The 23,384-nt window shown below is 39.2% G+C and overlaps 1 protein-coding gene and 1 long non-coding RNA gene across 2 annotated transcripts in view; one reads left to right on the top strand and one right to left on the bottom strand.

Annotated features, from left to right (window-relative positions):
* kctd16b (potassium channel tetramerization domain containing 16b) overlaps window positions 1–23,384 on the top strand; it is a 50,947-nt gene that overhangs the window by 2,758 nt on the left and 24,805 nt on the right. The window lies entirely within an intron of this gene.
* Window positions 3,589–5,554, bottom strand: LOC123963448. The gene is made up of 3 exons (XR_006823175.1): window positions 5,543–5,554; window positions 5,022–5,063; window positions 3,589–3,899 (listed from the first exon to the last, which is right to left on the bottom strand). It is a non-coding gene; the product is annotated as an uncharacterized LOC123963448 (long non-coding RNA).

The following is a 23,384-nucleotide window of genomic DNA, read 5'->3' on the forward strand; positions in this document are numbered from 1 at the left end:
ACACTAGTGCAGTGGAGACGTGTTCTCTGGAGTGACGAATCACGCTTCTCTGTCTGGCAATCTGATGGATAAGTCTGGGTTTGGCGGTTGCCAAGAGAATGGTACTGGCCTCACTGCATTGTGCCAAGCGTGTTAAGTTTGGTGTGGGGGTGTTTTTCAGGGGTTGGGCTTGGCCCCTTAGTTTCAGTGAAAGGAACTGTTAATGCTTCAGCATACCAAGACATTTTGGACAATTTCATCCTCCCAGCTTTGTGGAAACATTTTGGGAATGGTCCCTTCCTGTTCCAACATGACGCACCAGTGCACAAAGCAAGGTCCATAAAGACATGGATGAGTGAGTTTGGTGTGGAGAACTTGACTGATCTGCACAGTCCTGACCCCAACCCGATAGAACACCTTGGGATGAATTAGAGCGGAGACTGCGAGCCAGGCCTTCTCATCCAACATCTGTCCCTGACCTCACAAATGCGCTTCTAGAAGAATGGTCCAAAAGTCCAATGAACACACACACAGAATTTTGACGTTTTTATTAAAGGAAAATCTAGTATTTGCGGGTGTTGTATCATTTATATATATTGATTACATTAACAAGATTTTTATGTGAAATTATATAATAAAACTCAATTAAAAGCAGCACTCTACTATAAATTTTAAGCCTGATTATTTGTATTATAGCAGTGTTCAGTAATTTAATTGTTTTTACAGGTGTATGTGTTCTTAATTAAACAATAAAAGCCCCAAAATACTGCACAAGATTTTATGTAAAATTAAAGTTACAGACTTGTCATTATGGAATATTACCGTATTTTTACGAGTGGGTTATTTACTGTTATTTTACGGTATTTTTCTTGCGGCCCAGCTGGCAGAATATTTCCGTTTTTTCACTTTTTATTTATTTATTTTTTTAAAAACAGTGTGCATTATATTCATCCATCCATCCATCGTCAACCTCTTATCCTACGTACAGGGCTGGAGCCAATCCCAGCTGCATTATATTCTTTCTAACATATTCTTTGAATTGTCACCTGAATCACTTTATATAAATAAAGACAATTCTACCATAAATTGGTGCAGAAAATGTCTCCAGAAAGCAGGAAATTAAGTGTTTAGTGCTCAAGATTTTCTAGGGCAGGACCCCCAGACCACTCATTTTTATATTTCAGCAGTGAATATTTCATCAAATAGTGTTAAAATGTCTTCTTGTCTTGTTCTCGTGAACCCAATATTGTAAATCGTGCATGTGAGCCAAGTGTATTGTCACACCCCTAAAATGAACCCTCATGTCCCCAACACTTTTCAATACAAAGTGACGTCCTTGATTCATTTTATCTTATCGAAGTACAGACACACCCCAAAAAGCTATAGTGTGTTAAATATGAATGTATTATAATATATTTTATTAAATTCACAAAACTTTGTAAATAATTTTCTCAGGCTTAAAATTCATACAAATTTTCCATTATCCAGCCATGAAGTTGGTATTAAATTTCATCCTTGGTGGTATTAAAAAGGTCTTAAATTTAACTGTGAGAATCCTGGGGGTACCCTGTAATGGCTATTAGCTTAGTTATCTTATTAGTGAGCTTGATATAATTGTACCACGTAATTATCTTTCCATCTTTTAGTTTCCTTCAAGACACTTTTCTAGGGTGCTTCTCTTTTCATAGTTATAGCACCACATAAACACAGGGAGGACATTTGTTAATTGTTGTTGTTGTCTTGTCGTGACACAGAGTAATGGGATGAAAGTAATGCTAAAAATCACTTGTTTTTTAAATTCTACAACATTGTAATTCTATGGGCTGGAAACAATTGAAAATAAAGAAGTTACCTCTTGTACTTCTTTAATTAAACATAATCAGTTGTGGTATAATGTGATTTTCAGATCTTTTTAGACTTTATAAAGGATTAGATTATCTGCTGGGAAGTGGGTTATGTCATCAATGACGTCACTGACATCTCATCATCATGTTTATCTGAGTGAATGCACTACACCCTCCAAACCCCATTTGAAATTACTTTGTAGTTTGGAATTGGGGCACATCTCCTTTATCTCTCCCTCTGTCTCTCTCCACGGTGCTGAAATATTCAAACAGTCTCTCTCTCTCTGAGGTGCTGAAACATTCAAATGATGTCTGTCTTTGTGGTGTCTAAACATTCAAACTTTCTTTCTGTGTCTTGGTGTGTCAGAATTTGTCTGAGGAGAGGCATGAGCATGCATAAACACACATACTGTACATTTACTGTTGAACCGCACGCATGATGTTGAATAAAAATATGTTTCAAACAAGCAATACAATTGTATCATGGCCTTCACCCACATTTATTTTACAGAATGAAAATCATTTCACTTTTATAGCCAGGATCTGTGCTTTCCACTCACCCACACACCATTAGGCAAGTTTGCCTTATCTCTTCAAACGTTTCTTCCCCTGTTTGGGGCCTTTGGAAGGAGCTGAAGTTTTTTCCTCCGAGTCTCACACACATCAAAGTAGTCAGGTTACACACGGATAAAAGAACAGAGAGAAAGACGGAGCTCAAAGAACGAGAAAAGGAGAGGAAGAGAGAGAATGTGCTGCAGATCTCATCAGTTGGATGCATTTCTGTTTCCACATTCACTCACATGCTGAGGAACGACACACCGCCTCTTCATTTCCACACCATCCACTCCTCCACTGTTATACACAGACACACACACACATACAATATACACCAAAATTTAGCTGCATAGTAGCATAAAAGAATGTAACTAGTAGTGTGGAAAGAAAGTAGAGTATAGCTCAGAGAACAGTCTTCATTTAGGATTGATCCAGCATACAAGAATCAAGAAAGCGGAAACTCACTTGTGGTTATTTGTCATTTGTTTTCCGGCATCTGTTATGTTTTCTCTTTTTACTTCCCATCTATCCATCTCCCTATCCTCCTTCCATTGCCACTCCTGTCCCTCATCCATTTTTCTCTTTGTGTCTGTTTGTTTTCTGTCCTTATCTAACCCCAGTTGTGTTTCCAGTTTCCAGCTTCCAGCTTACCCCATCATCCTCTCTGTCTATCTTTCTTTCCCGTCTTTCCCACTGTGTCCGTCTCCCCATTATCCTTTCTCTTTCACCATCACCCATGATGCTCAAATTCAGCCCACTGCACCAATTTGCCCTGACAGTGAATTGTGCCGAAAATAATTCCCATTGCTGAGTGGCCTTTCCTGTGCTGGGGATCAGACAGATAGGACATGATGGGAAGAGCCATCGGCCTAGAAATTGTGCGGTCAGGGAAAACCCAGAACCAGTACAGGACAAAGCAAAGTAATTACACCAAGTGCTACTGGTTATTGTATTTTAAATACCACCGTGTAATGTTTGAAAACAAGAAGTCAGCTTGCTTTATTTATCGACTGTAGCAAGCTTTAAAGCAACATATCTTCTTATTAAATGTAACTACAACATGCATAATAGACACAATGTCTGCTTCATTGCTATTGCTTACATTGAGTCTGTTACAAACGTACTGTACTGGACTCCCTTTTGTAATATTAATAACACTGAGCAATGAATAAATTGAATTCCATATTACTGTTGCTATTTCTTCCACATTTAAGAACAATGTACACCACAGCCAGCATCTTATCTCTTTTTCAACACAAGCATTACAAATACGCTAAACTAATTTATATAATCCACTAATCTCGCCAGCGGCGTTCTCATCTCACAACACACAAACACACACAAATACAAAAACACAGAGGCTCACAGGCATCCACGCGCACACACAAACACACACACACAGACACAGACACACACACCTTGTTGTCTGGCTGACACAGATCCAACTTTACTTGGGTGTTGGATGCTGAGTATGTCTGGTCGTGCTGTATCCAAGACGGCTTCAGGGCCAAAGTCTAATTCCTGCACATTCAATAGCAATCTGATTAGAGCTCTAAATGGCTTTTCCGCTCAACCTCTTAGCGCTTTCCCATTTTCTCTCTCCCCAAACACCCTATCTCAGTTCCTTTCCCCGTGTCACTTTTTCTCTCTCTACCCCACCCGCCTTCTATCTTCATAATTACTGTTCGCCTTTCTATCTCCCTCTTTCTTTCCTTATCCCTCTCACTCTCTTACTATTCTGTCTCTAATACTGCTGCACATCTCACTTACTTTTTACTTTTGAATTTTTCAATTTCTTGCCCTTGTCACTTCATCTCGCTCACATTGTCTTTCTCTCTCACTCCATTTCTTTCCTTCTCCAATTTTCTCCCCCTCACTTTCATTTTCTCTGGGTTTTTCTGGGTTCCTCTTTATCTGCATCAGTCAGAGTAGAGGCTGTTCTTGATTCCTTTTCACACTCACCCCATTAGCCCATTAGAAGCTGCAGCAAGATGTACATTACACTGGTCTCAGGGGACAGCCTATCACTTTCACTATAGCCAGAGAGCCATGGAGAATGGCGTGTACTCAAGGCTAGGGGCCTGGCATGCCTTGTTAGGTGTGTCTCAAGCTTGAATGATTTGCAATTACACTGTCTGGATAAACGTCTTGGGACTTGATGGAGTCAGCACTCTTGTCCAATCAGATATCAGAATGAAGCTGTTTCCCCCTCAACGTGACTAAGCATTTGGTGGTGGGTGTTACTGTGTAGGCCTCCATCAAAGATTGGATAATAAAGGTTGTTTTCTGTTTTTAACAAGACGAAATGCATTGTTGTTTGAATAAAGAAAATGTAGAACTTGGCCTTGCCACCCGTAATTTAATTCTCAAATGTACTGCTGTAAAACCACAGTGTGCAAAGGTAAGGTAAGGACCATTATCAATGTTTTTCTGTGCCTGTCTGAAAACAAAAAAGGTGTCTCTATTATATTCCTTTATTCCTCCTGTATGAGCTGTACAACACCGCTATCTTTAATTTGTCACTAACACACATACCATAATTATAATTTGTAAAGCATTTCTGCTTTATCTAGCATTACATAGAGAGTAATAAGAGATGTAAATTGAATGAGTCACATTCCTTTAACAATGATGATGTGATACCTTGATGATCACTGTTGGGAAGTTCTCTTTTCGCCAGTCGCCCTGCAGCAAGATCAGAACTACAGTAAGGTATTCGACAGTATACAAGTTGTAGAGCAGCAGCTTGAAGTGTTGATCCATGTGTAGAAACTTTCTTTGTCTACGGATCATATTCTCTCCACTGCTTGTGTGGCACTACACAAGGTGACAGATAGCTAAACAGATGTCTTAGACACTGAAAGGGATAAATGATGAGTGAGACGGGGAAGTAAAGTTGAAGGCTGTTTACTTGTTTGTCTTCATCAACTTGCTTTCTTACAGTGTTTTTCAACAACTCTGTGAAACTAAGAGCAAACACACAAAAAAGCTATTAATGTAACTAAAAACAGTGTAGAAATGTACATGCTAGAATTAAACAGATGGCTACACTACACATGGCAAAAAGGTAATGTAATGATCTATATATCTCACCAAATATGAATTATACAACAACATATGCATCAATACCTATCTATAAAGTCAAAAAACATAATATAACTCACAATCAAAGCTTCTCCAGGGTTCGATACAAGTGGATGCCGAAGATAAATCAAAGATGAATCACCTAAATTTTCCAAACTTATCCAAAATGGCTGGTCTGAACTATGACCCTACCCATGTGATCACAATTAACCAATACAGCAATGACATTCAGCTGACAGCAGTCTTAAAGGAACCACGAGGAGGTGCTAGTTACCCTTAACATGTATGTTACATAACACGTCACAACTGCCAGAATTGTAAGAGTTTTGTGCCATCCTCACACATGATCATTGGAAGAATCACTTTGCTCTGGCTTGAGCCATTGTTTTCTATGGCAGTTGAGATGTCGCAAAGCCTCTTGGCAGCGTTATATAGTGTGTCATAAAACATTTTTGGTCCATGAGACAGACCCTAGCTGTACAATGCATCATTAAAAAGACCCTGAGCTGAGACATTGAGCATTATGTGTAAATGCAATGTCTGTTCTATCATGTGCAACACTCTTTAATCTCTGACAGGCATGAATGTATTTTCTACGCAAATACGAGAATGTATCTGAATAGTGTTACAGAGCATTTGTTTGGTAATGTTCTTCTTCTCCACAAATTGTGGATCACAGAGAACTCAGATCATAGGCAGAAGAGGGTGGCCTGACTGTGATAATCTCCATCCCTCTTCATGCCTGACTTTAAACATCCTCCTCCTGCTGCCTTCTCCGGCCAGCTCAGCCTTGCTTGGCATCATCCCACCCAACATCACCACACAAACTCAAGCACACACCCAACTTTCTTTCATCCCTGTCCATCCTCCCTTTGCCTCCGTAACCTAAGGCTCTTCTGCACCCCTGTAACCCCTCAGCTCTCTGGCCTGTGACCCGGACAGCAAAGTGACGGATTTGTTTTCATCAGACCTTGTGACCTCCCTTCTGGCCATGCACTGGCTACGCTGCCCAGACTGTGAATGATATTTAGCCCTCAGCCCCCCACCCCAACCCCCACCCCGACTCTGCAAGGACTGTAGATGACCTTTAAACTCTCAATCACCACTGGCATATCTACTCTGCTGATACAACACAGCAGTGAGGGAGGGAAGAAATGAAGAGAAGGGAGGGTAGTAACTTTATAGGAAAGGGTTAATTATAATAAAATAATTAAGGGCTAGTTCATGCCATACCCATTGATCATTGTCAGCAGTTGGCTGAGATGACAGAATCGGACAGCTAAGCATTTACTGAAATAAAAAAAGGGACATCAGCATAAATTCTGCTTTCATGGGGTCTTCATTATTGCTGTTATATTTGTTATAGCATGTTGTCAGATACATATCTTAATAGCTTTATTGTGTCTTCATGAGTCTGGTTTCCAAGGCAATCATACATTTATTCAACTTGGACTGACACCTTTACAGGACTGTGGTCATGCAACACAAGCCACCCAATCCTAGTGTACTCCCAGCATTTGTTTTCCAGCTGTAATGAATGGTCTTGGGGAGGCACACAAGTGTTGTTTGAACATTTTCTTTCTAATCAGTTTTCTGTAGATGCAGATGCAGCAGCACACACATGTATGCTAATGGATAGGCCACACAGAAACATTTCTGCAGCAATGAAACAAGGGGACTATGGCTAAAATTGGCTACAATTTGGTCTAAGGCAGAACTTCAATGATTTTGCAAATCAAAATTTGTTACTCATGGTTAGTGCTATGTTTTATATTTTTTTGTGGCTCTGCAGGGAGATTTATCAAGTCTGACAAAATATCACCAAGGTTGTCTGGGCTTGGGGTTGCAGTGTGCAAATTAATAACACAATGTTTGAAAGATGTTGCCAACATATATCTTTACAAAAACATGCTTTATGGAGTTGCATTATGGGAAGTGTGGGAAAGGGTGTTTTTGATCCACAGAGACTCAGACTCATGAGAAGCGGGTGCTTATATGTAGTGAGTGTAGCTAGATTGTCTCTTTGTGCAACATCTCAACAGGCCTTCAAAATTGTATTGACCTAAGAACACACTCCAAAAAGGATAGAGACACAATGCTGTGAAACTGTGGTGGTCACACAGCAGACATTAAAAGACAGGACCACTTACTTTTACATAAAAATGTTGTTCCACTGTTGGCATGTTGTAGAAACAGTACTTCTTCATGTAGTGCCTACCAATAGCAGGCATGCAAATTTTACAGTCCTGGTACTGCCCCCTGCAGCAACACAAGATGTATGCTTCATCATGACAAGCATCTTAGACCCGTGCAATTGTTCTGCTATCACTTGAGCTGTCTCTTTGTCTTATTCTGTCTCTCACTCTTTCCTCTCTGTCTCACACTGTTTCTCTGTCTCGCTTACTTGCTCTGTGTTTCTGAACCACAAGTCCCCTCCTCCCTCCTGTGTGCTTTTTTGGTCCAGGCAAGTCACTGCAAAGATTCTCCAAACAAATGTTAAAGAGGAAGGTGTGGGGGAATGGACGAGGAATAGAGGCTTCTTCTATTCTATTCCCTCTAGGTCTCCTCATGTAGCAAAATACCAGCACTACAAATGTCAGACACACTCAGTGCTCTCTCTGTCTCTCTTTCTCTCTTCCTTTGTGTGTTTGTCTGGCTCTCTCTGCAGAGGCACGTTTCCCACTCCCTTTTTCCAGCTCCCGATCTCCCGCTGTCCACGGTTTTGACATGCATCAAGCTTGTTTAGGCCATTGATAAGGAGGCTTGTCATTGATGTGTGGTCAAAGTGTTTCTCCGTGGAAGTTAGAGGTGGCTGTTTTGACAGCAGATAAGGTGGAAGGTGGGTGTCGGAATGCTAATGCATGCCAAAGGTGTCAGCAGCTCCTTTCATCTATGGAGAGCAGGGATGAAGCACAGGAGCTGAGCTGAGGTGTATGGTACAACACACGGCAATAACTTCAGGTGGTGTTTATTTTTACACCTCCTTCAACTGCATTTTGACCCATTTATGTCTGCTTGTACACTGTAAGAAATATATTATGAGCTTTTCAAGCACTTCATTATATGCTTGTAAGCGAGCAAGTACTGTGTTTGTTTTTGTGCGCACATAAACACACATCTGAATGCATCTCTTGTGCCACTGTGCATTATGCACAAAGATAATTACTATGAAAATTCCTATTACCTTCTCTTTGTATTTTAGTCAGTTTTCCCATTTCCCTGTAATATTCTGAGAAAGGCAAACCAATTACAAAGAAGCACTGTTCCAATTACATAAACACTGATATCTAGCTTTGCGGTGGCAGCTGGTTGAATGGAGTTCTTGTTATGCTTAGCTGTTGTTTCATTTCTCTCCTCACTAATTGCATCCCCACAAAACAGGAAATTAAGAAGGTCAAGTGCCTCCTAAAATAACCCCAAACGTTCTGCCTCTCTCATTGATAAGGAGCAATAAGCGTCAAGGCCATGAAAAAAAAGGAAGTATCAAAGGCATAGTGAAAGAAACATATGTAGGAATATGAGGAAAGGGAGCTGGCAAGGAAATACAGGTATACAGTAAGCTAAACCGGGCAAAAAGTGAGAAAGATAGAAAGACAGAGGGAGACACAAATAGAAAAAAAGACCTGCATAGCTCATCAATTCTCCCCCAGCAAACCTGCAGATGTGAAATCTAAACACTTACCATTATCACTGCAACCTCACTTTCCCAGGTTTACTGATAGCTTCTTGAGGGCAGCATATTGGGGTCAAGGAGGATGTTGTACCAGCAGTGGATACTGTGTCTGTGGCTGTATCCCAGGTGTCCCGGACCAGAGATGAGCTTAGGGCCAGGCTCTCGGCAGGGGCGTGGGTGGGGAGGTAAGCAAGACGGATCAGGGGAGGGATCACAGTGGTGGTTTGATCCAATATCGTAGACTAAATGTGAAGATGAAATGAAGGTTACAGTATTGTAACTATAGTTCTATTAGCACAAGTGGAGCCCTCTACTGGACTAAGGGTAATAGTTCTCTCCAATCACATGCACATATTTGTGTCTTATAGAACAATAGAGTATTTATATTTTAACCTTCGTTTTTACGCATTCCACTACATCTCTATGTGAGAAACTCTAAAATGTTGAGTGCACTGAAAGAACAGGGTCATGTTCTATAAATCAGTGCAGTATATTTCCAGTGAAATCCAGTGGCACAGTAAAAAAGCATCGTAGAAGTTGATAAAGACTGATTGTCAAAATGATTAATTCCTGCTAGAATGCTACACAGAGCATATTGCGGACAAGTAATAGCAACTGCAGTTCAGTCAGAAAATACGATGCTGAAAATGTATTGTTTTGCTGCAATGATGTAAGACAAAGTAGTTGAAATACTGTTTAACTAGATTGGTTAGTGATTCACAGAAAACACACGGTGCACATTACCCAGAAAGTTCACTAGATAGTAACTCAGAGGTAGAGAGCTGTGTGATGAGAAAATTAGAATGGTAATTCCCTTCCTGCTTGAACATGCATTAAAAGCTTCATTCCCATAGTTAGTACTGGTGCATCCAGTTTTCAGAATTTAAAGACCTACCTGTGGAGGAAAATAACTTGAAAAGCTAGAAAATTCAGAGGTCAACAGATAACAGCAGTGTTGGTGAAAATGTCATATATACTTAGCCAAAGCTTTCACTGTGCTTTCTATTCATCAGTTATATATATACCATATGCACGTGCACGCATCCATGAAATACAACTCTGTGAGTAAATTGAACTTGATTATGACAAATAAAATAAAATAACTGTCTCAGATAACGTTATGCTTGCATAGAGTTATGTTATAATTTTATTCAAAAATCCTCCCACCAATACTGATAATTTGCCAAAATGTCTGTTGGTTGTTTGTTAAACGTAACCCTTCCCACAGGTGACCTTTAATTTTATGCCTACTTCAACTTGAGTTTTGCATATACACCTGTTTCCACACTCTTCTCAAAAAGTTGACTTTTAAGTGGTGTTCAATTGCTGTGGACAATCACTGTGACTGTCAGACAATCAAGGTTTTCAGTCACTTGTATTAACCTCATACATTGGTGACCTTATCAGGGTCTAACCTGCTGTATCTCCACCCCTGGAGTCTAGCTCACTGAAACCCAAAAGGGGGAATGGATGGATTAATGTAAATTAATGCAACATGCCTAGAGTGCCAAGAGCTATCATTAAATAATAGACTAGTTGAGAATGACAGTCTTCTTTGAAATGACACCTACAGTATATGCAATATATGACAAGGATTTATAGGAAATTAATTACGGCAGAGGGATTTTTATTATACAGTATGCAGAAATGCAACTACACCATTACCTACAAAATGAAAAATAGAGTTCTGCAATTCTAATCTGTGGCTTGCAATTGCAGCGCTATTGTGTTACGGTCAGTTAGATCTAGTTGAGTGGCTGATTAGCTGATGTTTGTGGGATGACCACAAACATCAGCTAATGCTTCTCTGGGAGAAGAAGACATTGTGGATTGAATTGCCATTTGCAGCAAAGCTAATAAACACCATAATCGCCATACAAGGGTGTGTGTGCATGCCAGTAATAAAGAGTGGGTGAAAAGGAGTGAGTCCCTGTGCTGTATCGGCTCTTGTAGTGAAAATACTGCACCACAGAGTAGAACTGTAGCTCGAATCACAGAACTGACAACTGGGCGAAGCACATAAATACACGGTGCATCTAAATAGAAAGAAAATAAAACCTTGAGGAATTTAAACTAGTGCCACTGTGTCTGGGCATACATCATATCTGTGCTCTGCCTCCAACCCACTTCCTTAGTAAATGAACAATTTCAATGGTGTGTTAATGTCTGTTTGGGGAGCTCTGCCCCACTTTTTTTTTTATTTTTCCCCATTTCCCCTTTTTTCTTCTTATCCCTCTCATTTGCTGGTTCCCTTTTCTGTTTCTTCATTTTCTCTTGTCCACCCATTTCTCCTTCTGTCTCTGCCTCACACATTCTGTTTTGAATGAATATGAAAACCTTTCTTCGTCTCCTTCCCTCTTGCTCTCAGAACTCTGTGTAGCTGTTGAAGTGAACCTTACATTATTCGCATTCTTAATGAGTGCTCTTTGGAAGGCATTCTGCTGTAACAGCACAGGCTGGTGCAATACAAACAAAAACCCCATTATAAACAAAACATACATGGTCTGCTCTTTTAAGAAAAGTCCTCTCTAATGAGCCAATGGGGGAGGGGCAGTGCCAAGATGCTCTTTTATAAACATAAACATTTTTTTTTAAATATTAGAGCATCTTGATGGCTAATTTGCCAGGATTTCAACCTCAAAACTCCTCATTTACATCAAAATACTCTGTGACAAACAGAGCTGCAGATGTCTGAAGAATGATATAACTAGCTTACAGTATGCAAGATGTTAAATGTTCACATTGTCTTGGGGGGAACTCGGTTTTCAAGTCTAGCAAAGAAAACTGTGTGAGTCATACGCAAAAGTAGACAGCATACACCACGCTGTGTAGTAAACCACATTCTAAGATTTCAGTTTAGTAATGCCAACTCCTTACTAAATTTATTTTACAGGATTATTCCAGACATGGTGAATGTTAAGCACTGTCTCCTTCATAAAATTCCTTAATATCTTATGGTAAATATTGTTTTCAAAAAAAATGAAATGGACAGGATAGCAGTTAAAGGCAAGCTTAACATACAAAATCCTATTATAACAAGATCCATCAGATATTTGCATCTACTGTACACACCAAAGCATAAAACCTGCTTACTTACAGTAGCACCACATTCTAACACATTTTACTGGAACTTAACTACATGACAGAGTGGTGTATTATTAGTCTGACCTTAAAGGCTCTTTTCTTTCCCTGTAAAGGCACTCGAGACATAATTACTGGTACAAGAAAAATGGTTTACATGGTGGTAAGTCTCTCATTTGTAAATGCTAAGTACTAACTCGTCAATAATCATAATCGTTGATGCAGAACAACAAGTTCAATATTTTGAAAGTTTGCTGTAGTGCATCAACCTTTTTTTAATGTCCAGCCTCATCCAGGCTGTGATTGGATGGTTTATGAAAAGTAATACTGACAAGCAACTTTATGCACCTGCCTAAACAAAAGGCTTCAGAGCTTCTCCCTACTCTGTCTGCTCTGACACAGATTAGCAGGCTGGTGAGAAAGGTAACAGGTGAGCGTCACGTAGTGCCCACTGGTTAATGCAGCTTATTTAGGGCCTTATGAACCACCCAGAGAACCCGATAAGGAGAAGGCAGAAAAGAGTACCGGCAGCATGTGAGAAGTGCCATGCGCAGGAAAAAGTAAAATGTAGAAGCGCTGGTACTGCTGACCGGTGAGCACTGACCCACTTCAAGCACTACCCTTGTCCAACAGCAAGGGGGCCAGCTCAGCATCTGTCTTGCATCCTTTCAGCTCTTGTCAACGAATTAAAGCCAGTCAGATATTTACTCTTGTACATTCTCTTGCTCGGTCATTTTATCTTTTTCTGTTCCTTGCAACCTTTTCTACGGTCTCTTTGCAGCCTCAACTATTATATCCATACTGAGAAACCTGAACTAGCTTCTATCAAATAACTTACATTGTACATTATATCATTTTTGGTTCTTCTTATAGCTTGATTGCTGAAAAGCCAGAGCGGCAATGACTCCATTCACCCTATTACAAGTCAGTGTCCCAACAAAATGATTTTGAAGATGATACTATATAATGTTGCATTAACTGCCAGGTTTGAGACATGGCAGGACATGTCTTTTCATAATCTAATAGTGTTCTGATAGCACATCTTTTCTTATTTACCATGTGCTGAGGGCTTTCTGAATACTAGATATTCAGCTTGAATGTAATGTTATTTAGAAAATGAATGAGCAAATTGCACATTGAAGTATAATGCCACTAGCAGAGGCGGTTCACTAGAAAAAACACAACCACCAAACGTGGAAATAGTACTGGTAAAATGTCAAACAGTCCTATATTTTAGCATATCATTTGGACAAATGTAATCACTTCTCTGCACAAATTCATTTTTCACTCCATTTCCCAGAGCCCATTCAGCCAGGAAGAAAGCCTTGACCTCCTCTACCTGTAATAAATCAAGAGTAGGTACTGCAGAGTGCATCCACTCAAACATTTTGTGTATTCTAATGAGGTTTTAAAATGGCCCAAAATGTGCAATAAAAATATTTTTTTAATTGACTTATTATTGTTTTGATAAAAAAGGCTGTTCCTTTTCATTGTTTTCCAACTTTGTAAAGCAGCAATATGCCAGTGAGGGAAGGGAATTGTCCTGCTGCAATTTGTCTATTTCTATCACCATGCATAATTTAAAACACGGGGCTATTTCAGGGGCATTGTGCAGGCTGGCAAGAGTATGAGCCAAGAGAATGAATACAAGACTAATGATGGTAATGGCTGCAATTATATATATGGCCGTGTTCTCATTTGGCTCACAAAGTCACTCCCTTTTCCATCTCTCTCCCTGCCTATCTCCTTTTATCTTTAACTCACTTTGAAAGACAACCGCCAGATCTGCTTCTACCCTTCTTTCCCATTTCTCACTTTCTCTACATCGCTTTTTCACCCTCGTAGTCTGTTTTACCATCTGTGTTTTTGCAGACTGGTGAAGAGAGAGGGCCCTAAGTCACCTCAAAATTCCCAGACTGTGAGACACTGATCAGATGGAGCTGCACTGGCTCACTCTTTGACATCTTTAGTGCGCTTGTTCCAAAGTTTAAAAGAGCACTCTCCAGAGACATAAACATTTTCAAATGATTGTAGCCTTTTTGAAAAAAAAAAAAAAAAAAGTTTTATAGCATTTTATAGGAGTTAGCCTGAAAAAACACTAAGTGAAATGCCAACATTCACCTTGAATTAAGTTGTTTGGTATCGAAATCTCCACTCAAATTAATGGTGTGAATTAAAAAAATGGTCACCTTAATAGCAGTGAGCAAATAGTTTGTTTGATTTAATCACAGAGTCATGGTGCTAAACATGAGCATGTCACTTCTGGTAACTGAAGTCCTGTAATTAAAAAGATACTTTACCATTGTTCAGTATTGCCTAGTGCAACTAGGTTTTTTGAGCTTTTTTTTTTTTTAATTCTTCTTTATTATTTTAACCTTCTTATTCTCCCACCTTTTCAAGCTTCCTTTTCATTTTAGTAATTCATATACAGTTTAAATTGAAAACTGTTATGTACATTCCCCTCCAAAAGTATTGGAACGGTAAGGCAAATTTCTTTGCTTTGTTGTTCACTGAAGACATTTGGGTTTAAGATCAAAAGATGAAGAAGAGTTCAGAATTTCAGCTTTCATTTCCTGGTATTCACATCTAGATGTGTTAAACAACTCCAAATATTAAATGTTATTTACTTTAAGATTATTTGTATCTTTACTTTTGCTCACCTAAGAATGCTTCGGTCTAATACAAACGGTGATATGTCCTGGGTTGTCGTCTAACACATCTAGATGTGAATACTAGGAAATGAGAGCTGAAATTCTGAACTGTTTTCTCATACTCATCTTTTGATCTTAAACCCAAATGTCTTCAGTGAACAACAAAAACAAAGGAATTTGCCTTACCGTTGCAATACTTTTGGAGGGGACTATATATTCCAGTAAGCTGCTATATACAGTAGTTCTGTAATGTAATGCTCTTCAAGTCATCCTGTGCTGTGCAAGTTGTGAAACGTTCATGTTTGGCATTCTTACGCTTTTAAACATTCAGGTTCTTCCCAAGAGAAAAATGTAAGATCAACACTGTAGCTAAGCTGTCACAATGTTCTAGAGGGAGCAAATTCTCTCTGTACACACACACACACACACACACACACACTCATATTTATCTCTCTCTCCTTCAGTAAGCATCACATGCTGGTCAGGTTGACATGATTTATAGACTTCTCTTTGAATAAATAATCCATTGCGGTGCTGGGGAATCAGTAATAGGTGATGCATAGGCTTACTAGAGTGATGGAGGAGAGGGAATGAGACAGCATAGAAGAAGGGGTGAAGAAAGAGTCGAGGGAGGGATGAAGGTTAAGATAATGAGAGAACAGGGAGGCTCAGGGAGGTTGTTTGTTCACTTTTTTAAAAGCAGTTTGTCTGTCTGTCTGTTATTTACGCATTTATCAAATGGATCAACAATACAATCATACATGTAATTGGATTGCTTTCAATGGAATGCGGATTGGTTTTTCCTTTGCAACCCAAAACACATTAAGTTTAAACTAACAATTGTTGTGAAACAGCTTTAGTAGCTGTTCAGATTCTCAATGTCACATAAGGGTAACAATGTACAGAGATACGGTGGAAAGCAATATGAGAAGCAGACAGGAAAATGTGTGATAAATAGAGTGAGTTCAGGTGCCAACTCAAGAGATGTCTATTTTTAGAAAATGTTGTTTATCATATGTCTGGATCAAAATAAATATTACTCTATGAAGCTGAAAGTTACACATAACTAATACACAGCCTTAAAATGTGTGCAGTAGTGAAAAAAACATAGGATGAGGGAAGTTAGTACACAGCACAAGAAATAATGTGTAGAACAAGATATTTTTAGTTTCACATACTGTACATAGAACTGTTACTGGTATTTGCATTTACTATACTTCTAGTCAATTACAATGGGAAGCTGCAGTTGTTTGGGCTCTGTGCATCAATTATGCATGTTAGGAGGGTGTTTGCAAAGCATTTATGCAAATGAGACTAGTGTGAGCATCTGGCTAGTTCAAACGTAGCTAAGGTGAAGGTGAGAGCAGTAGAAGCTACAGCAGTGAATAAAGGATAATATGAGTCAGAGAGATGAAGGCCACTTTCTTTCTTTTTCTAGTGATTATGAGAGAAAAAAAATGGAGAGTTGCCACATACACTTTATTCTTTCCCTGAAGTGAACACTTTGGACATGTCTTTGATGTCAAATTGAGCCCTTGAACTAGACAGTAATTTGCATTGCAAATAGACCTAACACAATGCTGGATATGGTGCATGCAACATCATGACACAACACAGCATAGAAAAGTATGCATAGGTTGCAATACAGGTTCATGTCATGTCAGCCTTCAGTCGATAGTATTGTGGACAAGATCAGTGAACAGACGTATTTATTGAAGGCACACTTTATTTTGGTGCCAATCCCCTTAAAGTCTGAGTGGTGTTAAATTGTAATGATCTGAGTCTCTTTTTCATAGATGAAATGTCCATCCATCCATCCATCTTCATCCGCTTATCTGGGATCGGGTCGCGGGGTAGATGAAATGTTCGACCCCAAATTCCAAATAGATATATTTGGAGTTACTCAAGTAATTTAATGGAGATTAATTATTCATTGATCAGTTTAAAAGTGATGCTACTGCCTTACTTACTGTACACTTGTGTGTGAATGATCAAGGAAACTCAATAGCTCTGATCTGTGGGAAGGTAACTAATAATGCAAAATTTTATTTCATTCAAAATGTATATAGTGGACATGGCAGGGCTAAAGGCAGTATTTTTTGATAGGTAACTCATAATGTATAAATATTGTATCAATGCTACTGTTCCGAGCTTTTTATTTCAGGAAGACCACAAACTTTCTGAAAATTGGGGCACATAACCTCCTATAAAATTGCTAAATTTACACTTAATTTAAATTTACGCTTCACTTTTGGATTACACCACAAGATACACCATGTTTTTTGGCTTTTGGCTAGAACCAGAATAGCTGTTTCCCCTGTCTTTTTCGAGGTAATCAGCTGCTGACTTTAACTTCATTTCTACCATACAGACGTGAAAGTGGTATCAATCTTCTTATCCACAATAACTCTCTCCACCAGAAAGCAAATAAGCATATTTTCCAAAAATCAAACTATTTCTTTAGCCTGACCCCAGTCATATCCTAATCCCAACTAATTGATGCCTAATGTAAAGCTTAAGGCCAAGCATGATGCCATGACATTTAACGTTAGCAGAAACTATTCTGGTTTAGGTTAGGTTGTAGGCGGGATATTTATGGCAATCTACAAAATAGAGATCACAAAAATACAGAGAAGGGAAGCTGAGTAACTTAAATAATCTTATTTTATCCAACACTTGCTTGTCAAGCTGCGTAAACACAATGACATACATCTTTATTCAGTGTGCTGAAGAAGGTGTATTGCTAAATCACTTGACAGATCTTGTGATTGGATGAAGTTCATCAATTTGTAATTGTTATACTCTAGCTAAATTTGCCTAATTATCATCAGCAATCCGGCTATGTCTATATATGGTCAACCCAGGATAACATTTGTGGTTAGAGGCAGGATCTGTATCCCTGTGGATACAGCTGTTTGATGTGTGAACCCAGTCCCTTGCCTCATCAGCAACTGTGTGCACATTTCTGATAGAATGTGCAGAAATTATGTAAGGACTTGTCGTTTAATGTTGCGGACCCTCCATTTCCAAATTTGCTGGGACCTTAAAACGCTCTGTTATTTTCACTATAGGAGAAATTATCTAACATTTGCTGGTAGTTCTTAAGGGAGACCAATCAGAGTGTTATGGCTGTCTTATAGTCTCTCATTACAGTGATGGAAGACTGGATCAATCTCTCTGTCCCTGAGATCATTATCCAGTCATTCTGATTCTGGTGCTGCTTCCAGACAGACTCTTGCTAACAGACACTTGTAACTCATCTCACCTCTGAAACTTTGGTTGCCTCATAATGCTTCGCAAAGTAATTTGATCAGTGCATTTTCCATGCAATTAATATGCAGCTCTGTTAACAGGACTGCTGTTGTAGAGATGTGGGAGGTGGATTTGACTTTTTTAAATTTATTTTTATTCAGAAATTATTCTGAAGGGTACATCAGTCATTCATGTATTCATGAAATCTCCTAAAAACTAACAGACACAGCACATTGCAGCTCACAATCATTGCCAATAACAGATGTGATTTCAATTCCCAAATGGTGTACCTGACTTGTGTTCCACATTCAAGCTGTTATTGGAGTGGGGCAGTTATGTATCACTGGGAACCAATGATATGTCAACAGAGAGCACTAGTAGCATGTTAACGTCAAACCGAAACCACCCACACTGACCATCCCTCGGCAAAGAAGAACAGTAAGTCATGGAAACAAACTGTGGTCCAGCAGGGATATAATGTGTTCTTGTTGTTCTTTTATCTCCCCTCCAGGAGAATCCGGTGTTCTCTTTGATATTCGTGCCACATGTTCTTCAGATGAGCATAAGAGTGGAGTGGAGTGTGTTTGAGAGCCCTCGGTGATTGTCTGTTCTGCTTTGTCTGACCCACAATCCCCCAATGTGTACACATGGACACGCACACCCTCTCTCTCTCTCTGTCTCTCTCTATCTCTCTCTCTCGATTGATTGCTGTAATCAAACAGTGGGCAGTAGCCAGGTTGTGAGAGAGTGCCATGCTATTTTCCACTTCTCCAACCCATGCTGGGTGGAATACTCCAATTTTCTGCACAACCAGGTCACAGAGTGAATGAGGTCACAGGTAAAAGGGGAAACAAAGGCGAACACATAAGCATCAGCATTTACCATTGCCTGTTGTAAAAGAGTAGGACCGATATGTTGTGATCAAATTTATGTGGGTGGGGCACAGAGAGGAAAGGAAAGGTAAACTGTAAACAGTTTTAGGCCTTTCTGTGTGTTAATTTTATGCCATGATATAATACAGTGTGTTTTCTTCTTTGATAGAGAAAAAAATATTCATTCCTGGCATGAGGAGAGACAAGTGACAGTAAGCGCACGCAGGTTAATCGGCTGGCAGAGAGAGCAGCTGGCAAGACCAGACAGGCAACAGAAAAGAAGTCAGAGCAGACAAGTTGCTTCACAGCAGAGACAGACAAAGGCTGCATTCAGCCTGCAGACCTTCAGGCTCAGGTGTGACTCCAACTCATGACTGAAGACTGTTTGTGCCTAGTCTATGATGTAACTCATATCTAATAAGAAGAGGCAAGTAAACAAGACATGATTCAAAATAACAAAACTTCAAACGTAAGTTGTACTCTTCTCACTAAATGGTGTGTGCCACGAGTGAGAAGAGTTTCCTATGCACCTGTTTTATGCACTTTTTCAATTTGTCCATAAAACTCAAAGATGGGAAAAACACCTACATGGAAAAAACATCTAGAAGCGATGTCATGATCAACTGTATATACAGTTACAAAAGGATTATATGTACAGGGGTTTGTTTGGTTGTTTGTTTTGAAATCTGTGGTGGCTTCTTCTTAATGCTGAAGCTAAGACATAATGACTTGCATTTTCTTTTAGTAACTATTTTCTAAAGTATTTTTTTAAGGCTGAAATTCACCATAACCTCTTTTTCTGAATTTGCAAACAAGCTGAAAACTGACATATTAGATATACTTTATAAAGGTGTTATGGCAAACTTGTTAGCAAACATTTGCGTACTGACACATCCAGGAGGTGCGGAATTACATAAAAATTAATTTGCAGTCATGTTTCTAGGCATCTGATGAGTGAGTCCAACAGTCTCTTCCCTTTAGCTCTGTTTTGTTTTTCTCCAACTCCTGAGAGAAATATTCAGCTCTTTAACCAGTCAGTTGTCTGTATGTCCTTTGGTGGGAGTGTACAGTGAGTATCAGTTTTTTTTGTGTGAAAACAGCTGCCTGTTTCAGCAGGAAACAAGGTTGATGAAGGCAAAACACAGAATGAAAACAATGAGCTAAAGGAGTCCCGGAAGGTTTTGAGTAAAGTGATTTCTCTGTGGCTTTGACACTTCAAGCAACACCTTTCAGATTAGATGTCACCATTTGACCCAGTTGGTAAATTATTAACAAATTATCAAAGATTGAAGTCAGCTTTAATGTCTTGCAGAACTGACAAATTCTTATTTGAGAGTTGGAATACAACTTGAATAAATGTCTAATACATTATCTCTGTATGATATTATATACAACATACTGCATTTGAAATGATACAACTATTATAATAATAAATATATACATAAATATTCATTGGAGCATGATCAGCTGGACTGTGAATGTAGCCAAACAGACTTCAGAGGCAAATAGATGACAGACAGCCATGGATGAAAGACTGACAGGTGAGACACAACAGTTTTAAGTACAGGCAGACGGCTGCATTGATGTAAGTCATATGGTATTGAATTTTCTAATGCAAGTAGAAATATGCAAATTCTGTACATGTATGTCTGTGTGAAAATTTTTTTATTTTTTATTTGCTAGCTAACGTCTTTCCCCTGTGTCCTTCACACAAAGTAATGGTTGTTTGATCTTGTGAAATGATTATAGGGATCTGTGTGTTTGTCAGCACATTGGTGTGTGCAGAGCAGCAGCAGAGTTGAAGGGAGAGGCAGCGGAAGAGGGTGTGATCGAGGGGCAGAACATTCAGAGAGGATGGAGGAGAGAGAGGGAGAAATGTGTGTGCAAGCGTGTGTGTGTGTGTGTGTGCGGTGTTAGACTGAGTGGAGGCAAGATTAGGGAGGCAATATCAGACTGTCCATCAATGTCACAGCGCTTGTGTCCTCTGTAAGCCATTTCATCCATCCGCCTGGAAGGCTGAGCTGTGTGTAGACGGCAGTCCCCGCCTATTTACCTATTCTACATTGTGACACTCAAATCCCTTTCTCTAATACCTGGTCTAGATTAGGGCTTTCTGGAATCATGCGACTGCTGTTATTGCTGATAAAGAACTGAAAACACTCCCCGAATCCAAAATTAGAAAATTTCGGAATATGGGAAATTAAATGTGTAGAATGTTGTAGGACGACAGTAGCTTGGAGATGTTTATTGTCAAACAGTCTATCCATCCACCTGGCAACCTCACTTTGATCACAAGACAAGTCACTGCGCCTGGCTGTTGTCCGCCAAGAAGTAACTCCATGATATCACTCCACCTAACGCAACATATTGTCATTTTGACACTCTGTATGAGTTAAACAAAAAAGATACAACATTAATTTGCGGGTTTTAGAAGTGTTGCTGGTCATGTTTTTGGCTGGACCACAGCAAAGCAGGGCCAGCCCTATTAATGCAAAAGTCTGTCACTGACGTACTGAGTGATAAAGTTACACCATTGTTTGGTTATGTGTTGGAGTCTCCCCATTGGCCATTTTTCAAAATGAATAGGTGCAGACAATCCTAATTATGTCCTCAGTGACACTCACTGTTTGTGTAACCATTTGGCCAAAGTTTTACACCACAGTCCAGCCATATACTAGGTTTTGACCTAGTCTTGTTTCAACTTTGACAGAGCCAGGCTAGTTCCCTACTTAAGATTAGTCGTGTTTCCATCAACGTAGTTTAATGCGCATTTTGAAGTATTGCATTAGAAAAGGTTGATGGAAATGGCAAAATTAAAAAAAACTCAATTTCACAAAAAAAGTTTTTATACTTGCTTAAGGTGGTTTTTGCCTTTTTCCAAAAAGAGTTAATTCTCTAAATGGGAGATGGAAACACCTTGGCGGAATAAGTTCTGACATTGCAAACATTTACCTCACATGACAGATCAGCTGTTTCTTTGTCATCTTCTCAGGACAGCAAGAAACATGGCCAATACTAGCTGACATAAAAGAACAATTACAACTTGCGCAGTTGAAATACATTCTAGAAGAACTCGCTTCATTTTTCTCAGTCTTATGGTCCTCAGGTTAATTCTACAGGTTTTGTTTCTGGTTTCCAAATCTACTTTTTCTTTATTACAGCCATGTGTAACGTCAACTTCTGATGAAACTACGCTTTGCCTGGTTTATGTACTCCAAGCCAGTTGATGGAAATGCACCTAATTTTCTTTTTTGTGATTTTCAGAAGTGTGCTTAAAATTCGCTTGAGATTTGGATGGAAACATGGCTAATGAGATCGATCTCATCTCACTCAAAAACATAAAAGTATTAGAAAGTCTTTATTCCTCCATTGCATGTTATACACCCTCAGATCTATCATTTCGTTTTTGTGGCTATCCTACAAAGTACAATGAAGATCATAGAATATATAATTTAGCCAATAAAATATAAAATCTTAAGTGGATAATGTACCAAATGCAATGGTGAAAGCAGAATGTGCTGTGTATATATGTCAACTTACCACCCAGCTCGACATTTATCCTCTGTTAAGTTTTGACAAGGTGATTAGAGCTCAATTAACATAAGCTTCAATGACTGAACATCACATTCTGTCAGCATGTTCTTAACACTGACGCTAATAAAAAATCTGAAGTGCTTCTGCAGCAAAACTCCCCTGTGTACTGCTGTCTAAAAGTGACATTGCCTTGAATATGGAGTGAGGGCTTTTGTAGGTTACAAGTGCTACAGAGTGAGTCTGGGCTGATCCAGCTGTTGTGATTAACCTCACCCTCCTTACAGCTTAATACAGACGTACTAGCTCAGTATCAGGATAATGATATCTGTTTCTGTGCTCAATATGTAAATATCTTCTGTTCTGCCAGACAAGTTTTGACTGAGAGCCTGTCGAGTACAAGCCGAGACTACCTAAGGGGCCTTTTGAGGCCATTTTGTATGCTTTATTTTAATTGGTCTGGAGAACAGTAAGAGCTTTTCAGGAATGTTCACAGATTACCAGGCTGAAACTCAGAAAATGCCCTAATTAAAGGACAGCATGCAAGCAGGAGTTTCAGCCGTCTGTTCCAAATAAAGGAGCTACTATTCTTAGCTTGCTGAAATATTACGCAAGGTTTAAATGTGATTCTGGTGGTAAGAAAAAGGCAATACCTATAATAAACTATAGATAAACCTGCTTATTTTACAGTCCTTATACCATTCTATCACAATCTCTCTGCTTATCTTGCTGTTTTGAAAGCAGGGAGCCATGTAAATTTTTTCACCTCTGGCTGTTTGTTTTCTTAGCATACTGAGTACAATCTGCTATGATGGATAGGTGCTATTTCATGCCAGGACATTGATTGACAAAATCTGATGTT

Source organism: Micropterus dolomieu, linkage group LG23 (assembly GCF_021292245.1).
Source record: "Micropterus dolomieu isolate WLL.071019.BEF.003 ecotype Adirondacks linkage group LG23, ASM2129224v1, whole genome shotgun sequence".
Lineage (NCBI taxonomy): Eukaryota > Metazoa > Chordata > Actinopteri > Centrarchiformes > Centrarchidae > Micropterus > Micropterus dolomieu.